Below are 16,541 nucleotides of genomic sequence, written 5' to 3' on the forward strand. Positions count from 1 at the left end.
AAGCCCATCCCTGGCTTTGCTCCCCCATGTTACACCCGAAAAATCCTTGAGACAGTAAAGATAAGCACAAACGGCAATTGTGGGCTCCTTTACCACAGTCCAAATATTGGGACTGACCCTGAACCAAAGGACTATCAGGTAACAACAACCATTTAAAAGCAGACTGGGTCAGAGGTGTAACCGACATGGGCCAGTAAAGAGGGGCAAGGTACCTGCTTCGACGGTATTTATTGTAGGTACATGAAAAGACACATTTCACATGTACCAGTATTGTCATGATTATTATTATTGTATGTACCATTTACTGCATTATCATGATTACCATTATTGTACGTATTATTAACTGTATTATGTACTTTCAACCATTATTTCAGATGTTGCATATCATTAGATTAATTCCTGTAATGTTATTAGTATGATATGGCAACATTGAACCAGCATTGGCAACACTTATCTGTTGTGTTCCCATGATGCAGTCTGTTCGTCTTCGTCCCCTTAGCTGATAAGTTATCTTTCCTCGTGTCCCACGTATCTTGTGTATTTACTCTAATAGACATTGAGAACCTGCTTTTTAAGTTGTATCCTTGCCCCACCAATTAAGGTTAATGAAGTTACCAACATGTACATTTATAACAAAATTGTAATGGTATAGACAAGCTTAGCATGGCCCCTGAGCAAGGATGGTATGCAAAATACTAAAGTGTTTCACAATTATAGACTTTAACTTTGTGGGAAGTCTTCACTCCTCAGGACACACTAGTATTTTCGAGAGGCAGCTCTCCTCCCCTTCAACAGCTCCATCTGCCAGCATAGCTTTAGCAGAAGGGGCTGGAAGATCCAGCCTCCCTGGAATGTCTCGTTCAAAATTGTTGTCTCCACCTTCAGTTCCTTCCATAGTAACTGTAGAGACACTGGTCACAAAACAGCAATCCCACTGTCAGTAGTTCTGATAGGAGAGGGTACCAGTCATAATCTGGAATGATGCCATACAGTACAAACCCTGTCAATGACTGCCCCTGCTAACAAATGCACCAAATCTTGCTTGGTTTACGGGGATGTCATAAAGAGATGGCTGCGCACCTGCTACAATCCCTAGAGTCATTACAAAGAACTAACCAGGTACATCGATCCTATTTCAAGGTACTGAGTCTTCAAGCGGCTCTCCTTTCACTCCAACACTTTTGCCTTCTTTTGACCGGTGATTTGGTGGTGTGGGTAAGTGGCAGAACCACGGTAGAGAGAAAGATAACAATGGAGGGGTATTCTGAGTTTTAGCAAGAAGCTCAGAAATGAAGGGGGATGAGACCTGTCTCCAGCATACTGTACGAGTTACTTTAATGTATGAAATTCACTTGTTGGAGGCTAAAGTGAGCAAGAAACCTCTTAGAGGGAATATTTCTGTGTGAGGTAAGACCCAACAATTCAAAGCTGTCTTCGTAAGGGTGGTCTCCCCTCTCTGAGGACAAGTTTGTTCCAAACTCTATATACATTTTGAGAGCTCCTCTGGAGTGGCAATATCAACTCCTTTCAGCTTAAAGACTTGACTTTAAGGCTGAGCGATGAGCTTTCACCATTGATCCTAAGAAGAGCTTTGCTCTTTAGAGGTAAAGTAAACATTCTTTTGGTTGTAGGATAGATGGCTTAACCTAAGCTATTGTTTGTTATTCAATTGCTTTACTAGTGTAGTGACCCGTCCATAATGACACTTAAAAATTTAGGTATGCATAAGTGTCATTTGCACGCACACAAAATTCAACTCTTCGTAACTAAAAGATGTCAGTTGTGGTTTTAGAGTCTAGCTCTCATGTTACCCCTTCTCACCATGGTATGACTAGTAACTCTCCCTTTACTCAAAAGACAGGGAGAGACCGAGTAATTATCAGGGTGACCAGAAATATATATATATATATATATATATATATATATATATATATATATATATATATATATATATATATATATATTATTCATATACTAGCTATTTTCTTATGTAAGGGATATTAGATACAGAATAAAACCTGAAACTTGGATTCATACAAAGCACTAAATACTAGGAGCTTGCAGTTGTTAGTCAGGCCAACTCTTGCCAAAAATTTGGTGATGTAAACACACGATAGTTAAAATAATAATGAATTTGTTAGATGTAAAAAATGGTAATTTCGATTAAACAATACTAGGTTGGGCAAGGGACGAAGGCAGAATAGGAATTATGTAATTAATAAATAAAGTTGGATAGATAGGCTTTGTCATTGATTTAAGGTAACATTGGTTAATCATTGACAAAAGACATTCATTATTGTTCTGTGTTTATTAACGTTAAAGACATGACTCCAGTAAGATCAGGTACTCAGTTTAGTTGTGCTGCTTAGGTTATTCCATGGACGAAGTATACCCAGTATGTCAAGACCGATAATGTTGTTTAAGCTCCTCAATGAACTAATCAAGACTAGGTTAATAAGTAATTGTTCTGTAACTGACATACAAACCACGCTATTTAATAGGGGTTATTATTTTCGGCGTAGCTGAAATGATGAGCCATTAGAATATTAACGAGGGTTTAATACCCCGCCGCTAGTTAGCGGGGGGGGGGGGGTAGGGAGGGTAGCCTGCTAACCCCCCTCCCCCCCTCACACACACTTGTGCTTCAGCTTACTTTGCTCTCGGCTCAGGTGGTAGTCGGACGTGTCTGCTCTCACCCTCACCTCTCTGACAGCCATTAATTTCTTTTTTGCTTTTTCTCCTACAGGTTTGTTTGTGAAGTTGGGCTCTGCGATCATGCGCAAATGTCCTGCATTACCCAACCGCCCTTGTGGTACATTTATGTCGGCGGTCAAGACGGACCCTCACACCCTTTGTCCTTACTGTAAGGGCCAACGGTGTGATAGAACTATTAAGCGTGGTGAGTGCAGGGAGTGGTCTTCCTTCCAGTGGGAGAGGTTTTCTCGGCGACGGAAGTAGTCCAGGCGGGATATTTCTCCTTCGAAGATTTCTTTGAAAGGAGAAAAACCCAAGGACTCTTCTTGCGTTGCCCAAACCTCCTCCGAAGCTCCCACTCAATCGGTTTCTTCCGAGAAAGCGTCGAGTGGTAGCGTAGACCATGGTTCTGTTTCCCCACCTCGAGGTTTAAGAGATGGCGTTGCCTCCTCTAGCGAGGCAGCTCCACCTCTTCCCCCGGGGGAGGAAGTAAATTTAAATGTTAATGTAACTGATTTATTTCAGATTTGGTCTTCCTTGGGGCTCGAAGGTTCGCCCTCCAAGGAAGCCTTGTTTGACATCATCCGGTTGGGTGCCGCTGTCAAGCAATCGCCGACGTTGGCAGAGGTTGATCCTCTGTCTATCGTCGACGTTGTGGTGGCAGGGGTATCAGATGCGGTATCTCCTAATGCCTCTGCAACTGCTCAACCTGCTGTAGCTGAAAGGCTTAGTTTCTCCCTCTGCTTAACCTTTGAGGGAGGAACTAAGTCCAACAGACTCTCCTGCCGGTGATTCTCCCCCTCGGGTGAGTTCACTCACAGAGACTCCTCTTTGGAGGACTGCTGATGGTCAGCTTGCTGACCCAACGGCCCCCAGAGGGCATATACGCTGGAAGGCTCGCCTTCCTCTTCGCCGGAGAGGCCTTCCTTCACCTCACAAGGGTGCGAGGAGGCGCCTCTTCGGTTCGTCGTCATCGCCGCAGTCCGCTGCAGAGGAGCCACGTCATCGATCTCCGACTGTTTTTGCTATAACCTTGGACCTCTTTGCGGATTGTTTGCGATCCCCTTCGGTGAAAGGTCGTCCTTACAAAGGACATGCCGACCTTCTACCCATCAGACCTGCTGACCTGCCGTTGCCGTTCCTGGCTGCTGATGCGCTGTGGGCGCCAACTAAACCTGTTTTTATAAAACAGGCACCGGTCCCTTCGGGGCGTACGCGCAAATTAGCGCATAAGTCCCTTACTCGCCATGCAAAACATGCGCGTCAACGTTCAGCTGACCTCTCTGAGGTTTTGGAGTTAGCGCACAGGCGCTCTCCTACTGTTGCCGATATAGCGTGCCAGCACGCACCTGCTGCCGAGGTTCCTGATAAAGCTCACCTGCTCGCCAACGTGCTACTGCGTGCCCTCAACCTTCTGCGCGCCATCGTTCTCCTACGTGCCAGCGCGCTCCTGCGTGTCAGTGCTCGCCTGCGCGCCAGCGCTTTCCGCGCCAACGATCTCCTGTGCGTCCACGATCTTCGGATCTGGGCGCAGTAGGGAAGTTTAGAACTTCTCCTAATCGCCAGCGCTCGCCAACGCGCCAGCACTCGCCGACGCGCCGTCTACATTCACCTGCGCGCCACCCCTCGCCAGTGCGCAATCGCGCGCAGTCACCTACATGCGTCACAAGGTTGCGCGCGCCCTGCGCATCCACGCTCATTTTCTCCTGATGTGCGCCCACAAGAGGCGCGCCAATGCACGCAGGTTCCAGCCACGCGCGCGTAAACATTCACCCTCGCGCGCGCAATTCGAATCCTGCGCACTCTATGAAGTCTCCTGCGCGCGCCCCTACGTGCCATCACTCGCCCGCGCGCCCCTACGTGCCATCACTCGCCCGCGCGCCCTCGCAATCGCTCTCGCGCGCGACCCCGGGTATTCCCCAGCGCGCTCCCCCGTACGATCGCCAATACCTTCCCACGCGCAAGGTTGCAGGACAATGCGCGGTAAGGTCACTATTCCCGCACCCCAACCCCCCTCCCCGACAAGCGCAGAACAGCGCGCTCGCCGGTAGGGGGGAAGGTTCCAGAAAGGTCCAGGGACATTTCTTCTTTATCTTCTTTTTCTTTACAGGCAAACCCCCCTATGGAAACTCCTCCCAGGGATCCGTCGATCCCTGTCCCTCCAGAGGGAGTGTCTGACAGCACAGCCGTCAGGTGGCAGCCCTGGTTTGGGGCTCTAATCAGAGTGGTAGCACAGGCTTTCAAGCCTGTTCTCTCTGAGTTGGGCCACAAATCCTTGGCTGCATCGACTCTTCTGAAGAGAAAAAGAGGAGTTTCGGACGCGGTGACTTCTCTGAGTACGAAGCTGTCTCATCGTAAGTCTTCGAGGCAGGCCCCCTCCCCCCCTGACTTATTCTCCCTCCCCTTCGGACGAGGACTTCACGTCCTCAGAGGAGTCACGCGAGGTGAGACGTTCCCCCATCGCACCATTGAGGAAAACCCCACCTCGCACTGAAAAGTCTTCTTGGGTAGGGGTGGAGAAAAGCCTACCTCCGTCGTTGTTGGAGTCCTGCCTCCCTCCCAGGAGGGAGTCGAAGGACTCCAAGACTGTACCGAAGTCCTCATCAAGACTTAGACCAGAGCCACCCAATCACTCGGAGAATGTGCGCTAGTCTCCCCAAGAAGAGCCTTTGGGGACAGGAGACTTCGCTACTAGTCCTTCCGGAGGAGAATCTTCAGGAGTCAGAACATGCATTCTAGCAGGTTCTGACTCTTATGAGGACTCTCAATGGGTTTGCGGTCCCAGAGATTCCTCCTCGGAAGGGCAAAGACACAGTCTTGGACCGAGTTTTTGTGACTCAAAAACCCTCTAAGGCCAGTGCAGCTTTGCCCTGGTCTCAAGGGGTTAAGAGTGCCAGGGACAACATCGCAGTCCAGCTCTCCAAGCTTGCCGCCTCCAACCGATCCAGTGCCGGCAGCAAGCTTCTCCCACCTCCTCATGTACAGCAGAGGAGGTACTTCGAGATCGTACAGGAGCCTTGTTTAGCTCTTCCCCTTCACCATTCATTGGAAGAGCTTAACAGCGGAGTCCCTCTTGAGAGAGACTCCAACCAGCAGGTCTCATTCTCAGCGATTGAGATCCTTAGTCAGGAGAAGGTTTTGAAGTGTGCCATGCAGGCCACTTCGTGGCTGGATATCTGGCTAGGGACCTTAGGTATCCTGTTACGTTCGGAGGATTTATCTAAAGAACGTACCAGGTAAGCTATGGAGACCTTTTTACTCTCAGGCACTCGCCCGATCAAGTTTCTGGCCCACCAAGTCTCGAACTTGTGGGCAAACACCATCCTGAAACGTCGGGATGCAGTGTCAGAGAGGTTCCACCAGAAAGTCCCTAGCACGAACCTGTTTGAGCCTAAGGACGTGGAGCAGGCTGCTGAGAGGTGGAGGAAGTCCCATCAAGACTCCCTCCTACATAGGGCTTTGGCATCCAAGCCCTATAAACCTCCAGCACTCCAATAGCCACATCCTACCAAGACCACGAAACTGACAATGGCAGCGAAGACAGTGGTGTCTAAGCCCTTTCCTGTCAAGGATAGGAAAGGCATGAAGTCCTCCAGGGGAGGGAAGAATCCTAGAGGGAGCAGCCGAGGCCACAAACGCTAGGATTGGCAGTCCCCCTGCATGTCCACCAGTGGGGGGATGCCTACAAAGTTACGCAAACAGGTGGCAGCAACTCGGGGCCGATTCCTGGACGATTTCCGTAATCAGTCAGGGATAACGCGTCCCGTTCACAACATATCTACCTCCTCTGATGACGAATCTGGTGTCATTGAGCTCCCTTGCCATGGGATCAGCAAGGGGGCAAGCCCTTCGGGCAGAAGTCCAGACCATGTTGAAGAAGGGTGCTCACCAAGAGGTCCTCGACGGGTTTCCAGGCTTCTTCAATCGACAGTCTTGTAAAGAAGGCGTCTGCAGGCTAGAGACCAGTCATCGACCTCTCTGCTCTGAACAAGTTTGTCAAGCAAACTCTGTTCAGCATGGAGACCGCAGACACGGTCAGACTTGCAGTGAGACCGCAAGACTTCATGTGTACACTGGATATGAAGGACGCGTACTTCCAGATCCCAGTCCATCCGTCTTCAAGGAAGTACTTGAGATTCAGCCTAGACAACAATGTTTACCAGTTCAAAGTGGTGTGTTTCGGTCTCTCCACAGCACCACAAGTTTTCACCAGTGTTTTCACCCTAATATCTTTGTGGGCACACAGGATCAGCATCCGTCTCCTCCGTTATCTGGACGACTGGCTGATCCTAGCAGACTCGGTGTCATCCCTTCTTCGACACCGAGACAAACTTCTGGGACTTTGCCAGGATCTAGGGATCATGGTAAATCTCGAGAAGTCCTCTCTGCTTCCCACTCAAAGACTGGTTTACATAGGCATGATTATAGACACCAATCACCACAAAGCCTTCCCATCAGACGACAGGATAGCAAGGCTTAGGAGGGTCGCAAGCCCTTTCCTCAGACGAGAAGAGCTTCCAGCCCAATCATGGTTACGTCTTCTCGGTCACCTCTCATCCTTGGCTCGTCTAGTTCCCAACGGTCCCCTCAGGATGAGATCCCTCCAGTGCGACTCAAGTCTCGGTGGAATCAAGGCTGCGATTCCCTGGACATCATGATCCCTATGGGACCTGCTGAACAGACGGACCTCCAGTGGTGGGTGACAGACGAGAACCTACGAAGAGGAGTGGATCTTCTCGTCCTTCCCCCGGATTTGATGCGGTTTTCGGACACCTCAAAGAAAGGGTGGGGGCCCTCGTTCTGCACCACAGGACCTCAGGCCTGTAGTCAGAATCAGAAAAGTGCCTCCATATAAATCTTCTAGAGATGAAGGCCGTTTTCTTGGCCCTTCGGCAGTTCCAACAATACCTGGTGGGTCACACTGTGGTGGGGATGAGCGACAACACCACAGTAGTGGCTTACATCAACAAGCAAAGAGGTACCTTTTCGAAGCAGCTATCCCATCCTGCAGTAGAGATACTGAGATGGACCGAAGTCCACTCGATTCCACTATCGGTATGTTTCATTCCAGGCTAGAGGAATGTGCTCGCCGACAGTCTGAGCAGAGCGTCTCAGATAGTGAGTACTGAGGGGTCTTTGGATCATCTAGTTGCCAAAAAAAGTCCTGACTTTGTGGGGTTCCCCGATTGTGGATCTGTTTGTACAGCGCTAAACTTCAAGCTTCCAGTGTACTGCTCCCCAGTCCTGGATCCCAAGGCGCTCTGGCAAGATGCCTTCCAACAATGGTGGGACAACATCGACGTGTATGCCTTTCCCCCAATCTGTCTGATGAGGAGGGTGCTCGACAAGACCAGCATATCGGTCAATCTTTCAATGACCCTCATAGCTCCGCTATGGCATCACGCAGAATGGTTTCCGGACCTTCTGCAGCTCCTAACGGAACTTCCGAGAGAACTCCCTCCACGACACGATCTACTCAGACAACCACATGCCAACATCTTCCACAAAGCCGTAGCTTCGCTACGACTTTACGTCTGGAGACTATCCAGCATCTCCTCGTTGAGAAAGGAGTTTTGCAACAAGTTGCGATTAGGATGTCTGGACATCTGCGAAAATCATCCGCATCTGTCTACCAGGCAAAGTGGAAAGTCTTCTGTGGTTGGTGTCGTGGAAGGAATATCTCTCCACTCAATGCCACTATTGCAGCAATAACGGAGTTCCTCGTGTATTTGCGGGAAGAAATGCGCCTTTTAGTCCCGGCGGTGAAAGGCTATCGCTCAGCCTTAAGTCTAGCCTTCAGGCTCAAAGGAATGGACATTCTTCCTCGCTGGAACTTTCCCTACTCATACAAAGTTATGAACTTACCTGCCCTCAGTCGGAAGTGAGACCTCCTCCATGGAACGTGGTTCGAGTTCTCAGGTCTCTTAAGAGACCTCCCTATGAACCATTACGCCAGGCGTCAGATCGCCACCTAACTTGGAAGACGGGGTTCCTAGTAACATTAGCTTCGGCCAAGCAAGTCAGTGAACTTCATGGTCTCTCATATGACATCGCCCATTCAAGGGGATGGAGGGAGGTAACGTTCAAATTCGTCCCTGAGTTTATTGCTAAGACTCAAAATCCGGGGGTGCCAGACCCTCGGTTCGACTCCTTCCAGATTTCGGGTCTTCGTTCTGTAACATGACCCAGACCATCTCCTACTGTGCCCAGCAAGGAGTCTGAGGCTATATCTCAAATGAACGGCTGCAGTCCGTCCCCAGGTGCAAGCATTGTTTGTTAGCACTGGGAGGACTAAGAGGAGGGTCACCAAGAACACCATCTCGGCATGGATTCGTAGGGTGATCCATGTGTCCCTGAATCCAGACCCTTTTCCGTCACTTCACCCTAGAGCACATGATGTCAGGAGCATAGCTACATTCCTGGCCTTCAAGAAAAATTTCTCAGTGATGCAGGTTCTTCAAGCTGGGGTGTGGAAGTGCCAGACGACCTTCACAGCCCACTACCTGCAAGACGTGACCCACAGGAGGCTCGATACGTTTTCTATCAGCCCTGTGGTGGCTGCACAACAGCTGGTTTAAAACCTCCGGCTCCCTAGGGGACAAGTAGCAGAATGTTGAGGGCATTGTTACCCGGTCTTAGTCTGCATGAATGAAAAGGTTTGTCTGGCCCTTATTCTTTTTTATATCTTCCCCTCTCTTGGGGAAAACAGCATCCTGGGTTCTCTGCACAGCTGACCTCAAACCACTGCAGGTAAACCATGTTTCCTTTTGTTCCTAGTATTAAGATAATACTGTCACGTCCCCATACCCTAACGAGGTGGTACTGGAAGAGTCCTAGCCTAAAGTTTCCATCTAAAGGACTACAGGTCAACTTCCTAGGATGAGTCACACTTTATTAACCTTCACACACAGCTTGCGTAGGCCGCAGTCCTTGCATAGTAAGGTTCTAGCGAGGTGCAGGGACTCCTTATTGCTGAGTGCGAACACACTCAAATATTGAGTCCCCGGGCAAAGCCAAAAGCCAGTACTGGCAGGGACTTTCCACCCGTCCCAATGGGTGAGTCACCCCTATTAAATAGCGTGGTTTGTATGTCAGTTACGAAACAATTGACAAATTCGTAGATAATTTGTATTTTTCCCTAACTATACAAACCTTAGCTATTTACTGTAATCAAACTTGCCTGCCAGCCCTATCCCTCTTGAAGTCCTACCTCCAAGCAAAGTGAGCTCAAGGACAGGTGTGTGAGGGGGGGGGGGCAGCAGGCTACCTTCCCTACCCCCCGCTAACTAGCGGTGGGGTAGTAAACCCTCGTTAAAATTCTAATGGCTCGTCATTTCAGCTACGCCGAAAGTAATAACCCGTATTAAATTACTAAGGTTTGTATAGTTAGGAAAAATACAAATTATCTACGAATTTGTCATTTTTGTGCGATAGGTTATTTTCATAGTTTATGATTAGTAAAATGGTGAAGATGAGTAGAATAAGCTGGTTCACTGATTGAAATTAAACCAGAAAATCCACTTAGATAAACTACCTGTAATTAATATGTTAGGATAGCTGTAGTTATTTTATGGAGGATCCATGCAATTTATAGTGAAAATTAAGTACGGCTTTTCAATTACGAGAATGATACATTCACTTGATAAATTTAAGAAGTTGCAGGTCTTTTTTCTGTTTTGAGGAATGTGGAAGCACCCTTCTTTATTCATATTCAAAGCACTGTACACTTGTATACTAAGTAATATTTTACAACTGAAACTTACCATGTCAGTGAATCCTATTTTTGCTCTGAATTTATACATAATTTTTTATAGACATTTTATGAGTGTTGTGTGTGTGTGACCAGGTATCCTCTGTGGTGTAAGGTAGAATATTGTATTCGGGATTATAATTTATTGCGTATTTCTAAGAAAATTGAAGGAACATGGTCATTCGTCTATTGTAGTAATGTAATTCCTTGTTAGGGTTTAGGGGGTAATACTTTTCCATGTTATAAATATTATGGATATATCTAGTTGGGCATTAACTAAAGTCTTGTGTTTAATACACTAAAATATTTTATATCTATAGTTTATCATGCAAACAGTATTACTAAAACTATGATCTTGATATTGAAGTGCACAGTAAAATATTTGAATGGGACTGATATATATTTACAATTAACAACTTGATTTACTTTTCAGATTAGAATCATCAAACAGAAGAAAAAGGTATCTACATGTACACCTTCCTGCCGAGAACAGGATATTAAACTGCAAATCTCATTGTCCTCAAGATGAGCAGCAGTATATAATCAGGGATTTACTGCAGAAAAAAAAACAATCCCAAGTGATTCCGGGGAAGAAAAATAATCGATTCGATTAAGTTTTGATTCCTAAAGGAGCACCAGTAAATTGTCTCAATTGAAGCAGGCAATCTATCCTCCAACTTTTCTAGAGTATCATGATACCCTTACGGGAAACATAATTACGCTATTACAGATATCTTGAAATGCTCAGTTGACCAGTTATTGAGAATTTAAGGGGTTATGTTAATCTCCATGTTAGGTTCAATAGAGTGAAGTGACACTAAGTAGAAAATATAAATTTTTACAACAATGATGTTACCAGAAATTTGTTTATCAAAGTGTGTTTATTTCTGGAAGCCTTGAATTTAATTGTAAAAGCTATTACTTTTATTCAATCTAGTAGAAAGTATTTTATTCACTCTTAATCACAACAAAGTTAGTTCATGTAAATCAAATTTATTTCAGCTTTCAATTCTATGCATCAATGTGACACTGAATTTTTCTAGTAATTTCTAAGCACCAAATTTTACTTGTAAATTGGTCCAGGTCAACAGTAATGAGCTTTTTACTTTATCAAAATTCAGATTGCAATTTCTTAATTACCTAATGTTCAGCCAGCACAATCATACGTTAAGTTGGAGAATACGAATACACCTAATGATAACGGATTCCTATTACATTCTTGAAATAATTAGCCATTAGGTAATGTTAAATGGATTGATTTTATGTGTAGACTATTGTAATTTCTTTTTGAAAAATGTGGACATTGAATATTAAAAAGCAATAAAGAACAACAAATTTAAATGAGGAAGGACTTTTTCCCCTAGAAGTTGCTGCTCATGTTTTTAATTTTCAATAACTCTGTTAAATCAAATGTCCATTTCCTCTGAACCTCTTAACATATTTCTAGATTATATCATTTGCAGAATTGTATAAAGTTATCTAAAAATGTGACTAAAGAGAAATTTCTATTAATTACTTAATTTTAGCAATATGTTCCAATTCATGCCACAATCTGCATATATAGTACATAAACTGCATGTGAAAATAACCTACAACTAATTACTTTAACTATGAATTTGTTCCGTAACCGAAATACAAACCACGCTATTTACATTGGGTTTACCTTTTAGCGTAGCTGAAATGGCGAGCCATTAGAATTTAACGAGGGTGTAATACCCCCGCGCTAGTTAGGGGGGGGGGGGGGTAGGGGAGTGGTAGCTAGCTACCCCTCCCCCCCCCTCACACACCGATGAATTGCTTCACTTTCACTTTTGGCTCCGACATGGACAGACGTCTCTGTCTTTGTCCTCGCTTGGCAGCCATTGTTTGTTTTGTCTTTACTTAATCACTTACTTTTCTTTTACTCAATATATATGTAAACATTTTCTCATGTTTATGTATATATTTGAGTATAGAAATCAGTAAGTTTCCTTTTCAGAGTTTGTGCTTGTGTGTGTAGTGTACAATATCTCCGTGGAGCCCTCGGCAGTTAGGCCACCATGGTGTAATTTCATGGGTGGCGATCGAGTTTGACTTCGGTCTTTCTCTCTCTCTCTTTTGAGGTCGTTCACCCTTTTACTACGTTACTTTACTGCGCCTTTGTAGCTTCCTTCCCGTGTGGGGGGGTTGCTACGCCGTACGTTTTGTCTCAATTAGTTTATGAATCTAATTGTATTTGTTGATTTTACAGCTTTGTAGGACGATTCCTTTCGGGGTTTTCGTTCTTTCTTTAGTGTCCATCCATTTTTAAATTACATAATTACATAGTTACATAATTATAATTGTTATAATTCTGTGTTGGTTACAGCTCTCCTTCCGTGAGTGTAAGTGGTTGTGAGGGCACGTGCCTGTTGTGTAATTCTTGTGTTCCTTTCCCTTGGGATTCCTCTTCGGAGCCTTCCCGGGGGAATGAATGTTAACTAATGATTTTTGTTTTATTTTTTTACAGTTACCGATCTAGTTCATTTCTGTAATGTGACAACGGAGTGAGCTGTCTTTTTGAGGCCTGGGGATTCGGCTGTTGCTGCGTCCCCTATGGATCTTCGTCAGGGGCATGTCTCCTTCTTCTGGAAGTACTCCCGTGACAATTGACAGCTCTCCAGTTCATTTTAGAACTCTCAGGAGGCTCGCCTCCTTGGGTGGGTAACTTTCCTTCCGAGGGAAGTTTTTCCTGTCCAGGCTTGAGTTTTTCCCCTTTTGGGGGGTTCTTCTCTTGCCTTTTTTTTTTTTTTTTTTTTTCGTGCGACTATGCTCTTGGTGCTGAGCGGTCGCACCTGCAGTTTCGCTCAAGGGGCTGGGCAACTGCAGGAGCCCCTCTTCGGAGGATTGCTCCTTTTAGGTCACTGGCTGACCAGTCTCTTCTACGAAGTGTTTCTCTTTCGTTCGCGAGAGAGTACACTCATAGAGACTCCTCTTCGGAGGATTCTTCTGCTGTTGTTGTTGTTGGCCTCCTTCGCCGTAAGGCTCACCGTCCGCCTCGTCGTAAGGGCCTCCCATCTCCCTATAAGGGTGCTAAGAGGCGCCTTTTTGAATCTCCGTATGCAGCCTACAACTCCTTCTTCTTCCAGACCCTGCAGGGCTCCAGCGCCTCTTTCTTTCAGCCTCGTCGGTCTAAGTTATCGGACCAGCTACGACAACTGAGACAAGGTGTCCAATCCCCTCCTGTCAGGAACAGGTAGCACGGGAGGCTCTCCCGGGGGGGCATAGGCCTAGAGGGAGCGGCAGAGTTCACGAACTCTAGGATTGGCAACCCCCCCTTGCAGGTTTCACGCTGGGAGGATGCCTAAGGTTATTCATCCGGATAACAGCTTCCCGATGCCCATTCCTGCACGATCTCCGTGATCAGCTAAGGATATCGCGCCTGCCGTCTCTGTCAGCGAATTCAGTGTCTCTGAACCTCTATGCCATAGGGTCGGCAAGAGTTTGCCCGTTTGGGCAGAATGATCCATGCCTTAGGAGAAGGTCCTCCATAGGATCATCGACAGCTTCACCTCTCGGCTTCTTCAGTCGAGCCTTTCTCGTAAGAAAGTATCTGAGATGGGAATTCCGTAGTCGACCTCTCAGCTCTGATCAAGTTTGTCGAACAAACTTCGTCCAGCGTGGAACAGCAGAATCGATCAGACTGGTAACGAGGCGACAGGACTCCTTAGGCCCTGGATCGGAAGGACGGGTAATTTCAGGTTCCATTCCATCCATCTTTCAGGAAGCTCGTGGAATTCAGCCTAGACTACAGGTATTCCTGCTTAAGATGCAGTGTGGCGATCCCGCCGTGGCATTGCAGGTTTTTCCCCAGAGAACTCTCCCTGCTTTTCTCATGGCTGCTCGGGAGCAGGCTCCCGCCTCCTTCGCCTTTTGGAGGTCTGGTCAACTCCGGTAGGCTCGGGTTCGACCTTCTTCAATGCTGGGACGAGCTTCTGGATCCTTACCATGAGTGGGGGTTCATGGTAATTTACTAGGAGCCTTCTCTTCTTCGGCCTCAACATCTGGAGTATCTAGCCATGATATTGAGTCAACGGCCTTACCACGTTGGAAACCCCGCTTCTCGTCCGTCCAGCGAGGTTAAGCAACGTCGGGTCTGGTTGGTACTTGGATGGGTGACCGCCTGGGGACGCCAGATTCTGTTGCCGCCTCCTCCGAGTCTTCCTTTCAGTTGACTGTGGCAAGGCTGAGGAGAGTCGCAGTACCTATTTTCAGTCGGGCAGCGCTTTCCGCCCTATCTTGGAACGTTTCCTAGGTCTCTTTCCTCATTGACCCGTCTAAAGTTCCGAATGGTCGCCTCAGGATAAGTTCCCTGTGGGGCGGCCCAAGTTCCGGTGGTTTCAAAGCAACGATTAACCAGACTTTCTGGCCCCTATGGGACCAGTGGGACGATTAGACCTGCAATGGGGGTTGACCTATGGAACCTCTTGATAGGAGTGGATATTCTCGTCCTTTCCCCACATTTTTGATGCTGTTCTCGGACTCGTCAAAGAAAAGGGGGGGGGGGGGCATGTTCCGGTCCTGGCCTATGGTCACGACCTGAAGGATACCTTTCCATCATTCAAGCAGGCTTAGGGGCCTTAGTCTGGCCCCTCTACAGATCCTACAGCTCCTGCCGAGTCGCTCCGTGCGCGACGACTTCATGGTACTGGCGTGTTCTAATCATCAAGGGACGCATTTTTATACCTTCGCATCTTGCAGTAGAGATACTGAGATGATTTGAAATCCTCTCAATACCACCATCGGCTTGCTCATTCCGGGCAGAGGAATGTTCTCTCCGACTATCCGAGCAGAGCCTTGTAGAGAGAGTGTACCTGGGGGTCTTTGGCCTTGAGTAACCAGCAAGTCCTGGCCTGGGGGACCTGATCGCGACAGCTTGGAACCTCAAGCTTCCGCTGTTCTTCCCCCCAGTCTCAGACCCCGAGACTCTTTGGCAAGATGCATTCCGGTGATGGTGGGACAACATCGACGCCTGCGTCTTCCCTCCTTTGTTGTCTGTTGAGAATGGGTCTCAACAAGACCAGGTTGTCTGTCAACCTTTCAATGGCCCTGAGAGCTCCACTGGGACTATATGCAGAACGGTTTCCGGACCCCCTGCTTCCCCTGACGGAACTCCCGGGAGAGCTTCTCCCACTGCACAGGCTACTCAAACAACCACACTGCAACATCTTTCACGAGCTGCGGCGTCGCTTCGGCTTCATGCCTGGAGACACTACGCCTCCTCCTCAAGAAGAGACAACCCGCTACAGTCGCGGGACGGAGGTTGCGTCATCTGCGATAGTCATCCGCAGGGGTCTTCCAGGCGAAGTGGAGAGTCTTCTGTGGTTGGTGTTGTGGGAGATATACCTCTTCCCTTGAGGCCTCTTCTCCAGCAATAACGAACTTATTGCCTTTCGGCGGGAGGAAACTCCTTTCCGCTCTCGGTAATGAAGCCTGTCACTCAGCCTTTCCCTGACCTTCAGGCTGAAAGGAATAACTTTTACCTTCCTGCTGGACCTTTCCTCGCTCATGCGAAGCTGCGAACATCCCTGCCCTAGTCGGAGTGAGACCTCCAACATGGAGCATGGCTCGGACTTTTTAGTCCCTTAAGAGATCTTCTCAAGACCCTTTACGTCAGGCCTCTGATCGTATTCCGTCTTGGGGCTCCTGCTCACTCTGGCCGCGGCCAGTGTGTAAGCAATCTTCTTGGTCTCGTACGACTCCGCCCTTTCTAAGGAATGGGGGAAGGCAACATTCAGGTTCGCTCCTGAGTTGTTGGCTAGACTCAGAATCTGGGGGTCCCGGCCCTTCGGTCCAATTCCTTCAAGATTTCGAGTCACCATTCTGTATCTGATGTCCCAAAACCTTCTCCTTCTTGCCAGTAAAGGAATCGAGAGGTTAGCTTTGGGAACAGCTGCAGTTTGTCCCCACGTGCAGCCGGGTTGGGAGCACAGGAAGGACACGGGGGAGAGTCACCAGTATACCTCTTCAGCTCGGACTCAAGGACATTCATCTCGACCTGGATCCAGACCGTCCCCCGTCACGTCGCCCTACAGCACGATGTCGGATACATCGCAACGTCCCTCGCCTTCGAGTACAG

General features: G+C 47.6%; 1 long non-coding RNA gene, 1 other non-coding gene and 1 pseudogene across 2 annotated transcripts in view; all 3 read left to right on the top strand.

The window, feature by feature from the left end:
• LOC137654350 (uncharacterized) overlaps positions 1 to 11,016 on the top strand; it is a 90,679-nt gene extending 79,663 nt beyond the window's left edge. The window contains exon 2 of the long non-coding RNA XR_011046602.1: positions 10,878 to 11,016. This is a non-coding gene — a long non-coding RNA (uncharacterized lncRNA). The remainder of the gene's footprint in view (positions 1 to 10,877) is intronic.
• Positions 611 to 715, top strand: LOC137654847 (U6 spliceosomal RNA). The gene has a single exon (XR_011046726.1). It is a non-coding gene; the product is annotated as a U6 spliceosomal RNA (small nuclear RNA).
• A 3,475-nt stretch (positions 11,017 to 14,491) lies between the features above and the next one.
• LOC137654850 (5S ribosomal RNA) lies at positions 14,492 to 14,610 on the top strand (annotated as a pseudogene).
• The last annotated feature ends 1,931 nt before the right edge of the window (positions 14,611 to 16,541 follow it).

This window comes from Palaemon carinicauda, chromosome 15 (genome assembly GCF_036898095.1).
Source record: "Palaemon carinicauda isolate YSFRI2023 chromosome 15, ASM3689809v2, whole genome shotgun sequence".
NCBI classification, from domain to species: Eukaryota; Metazoa; Arthropoda; class Malacostraca; order Decapoda; family Palaemonidae; genus Palaemon; species Palaemon carinicauda.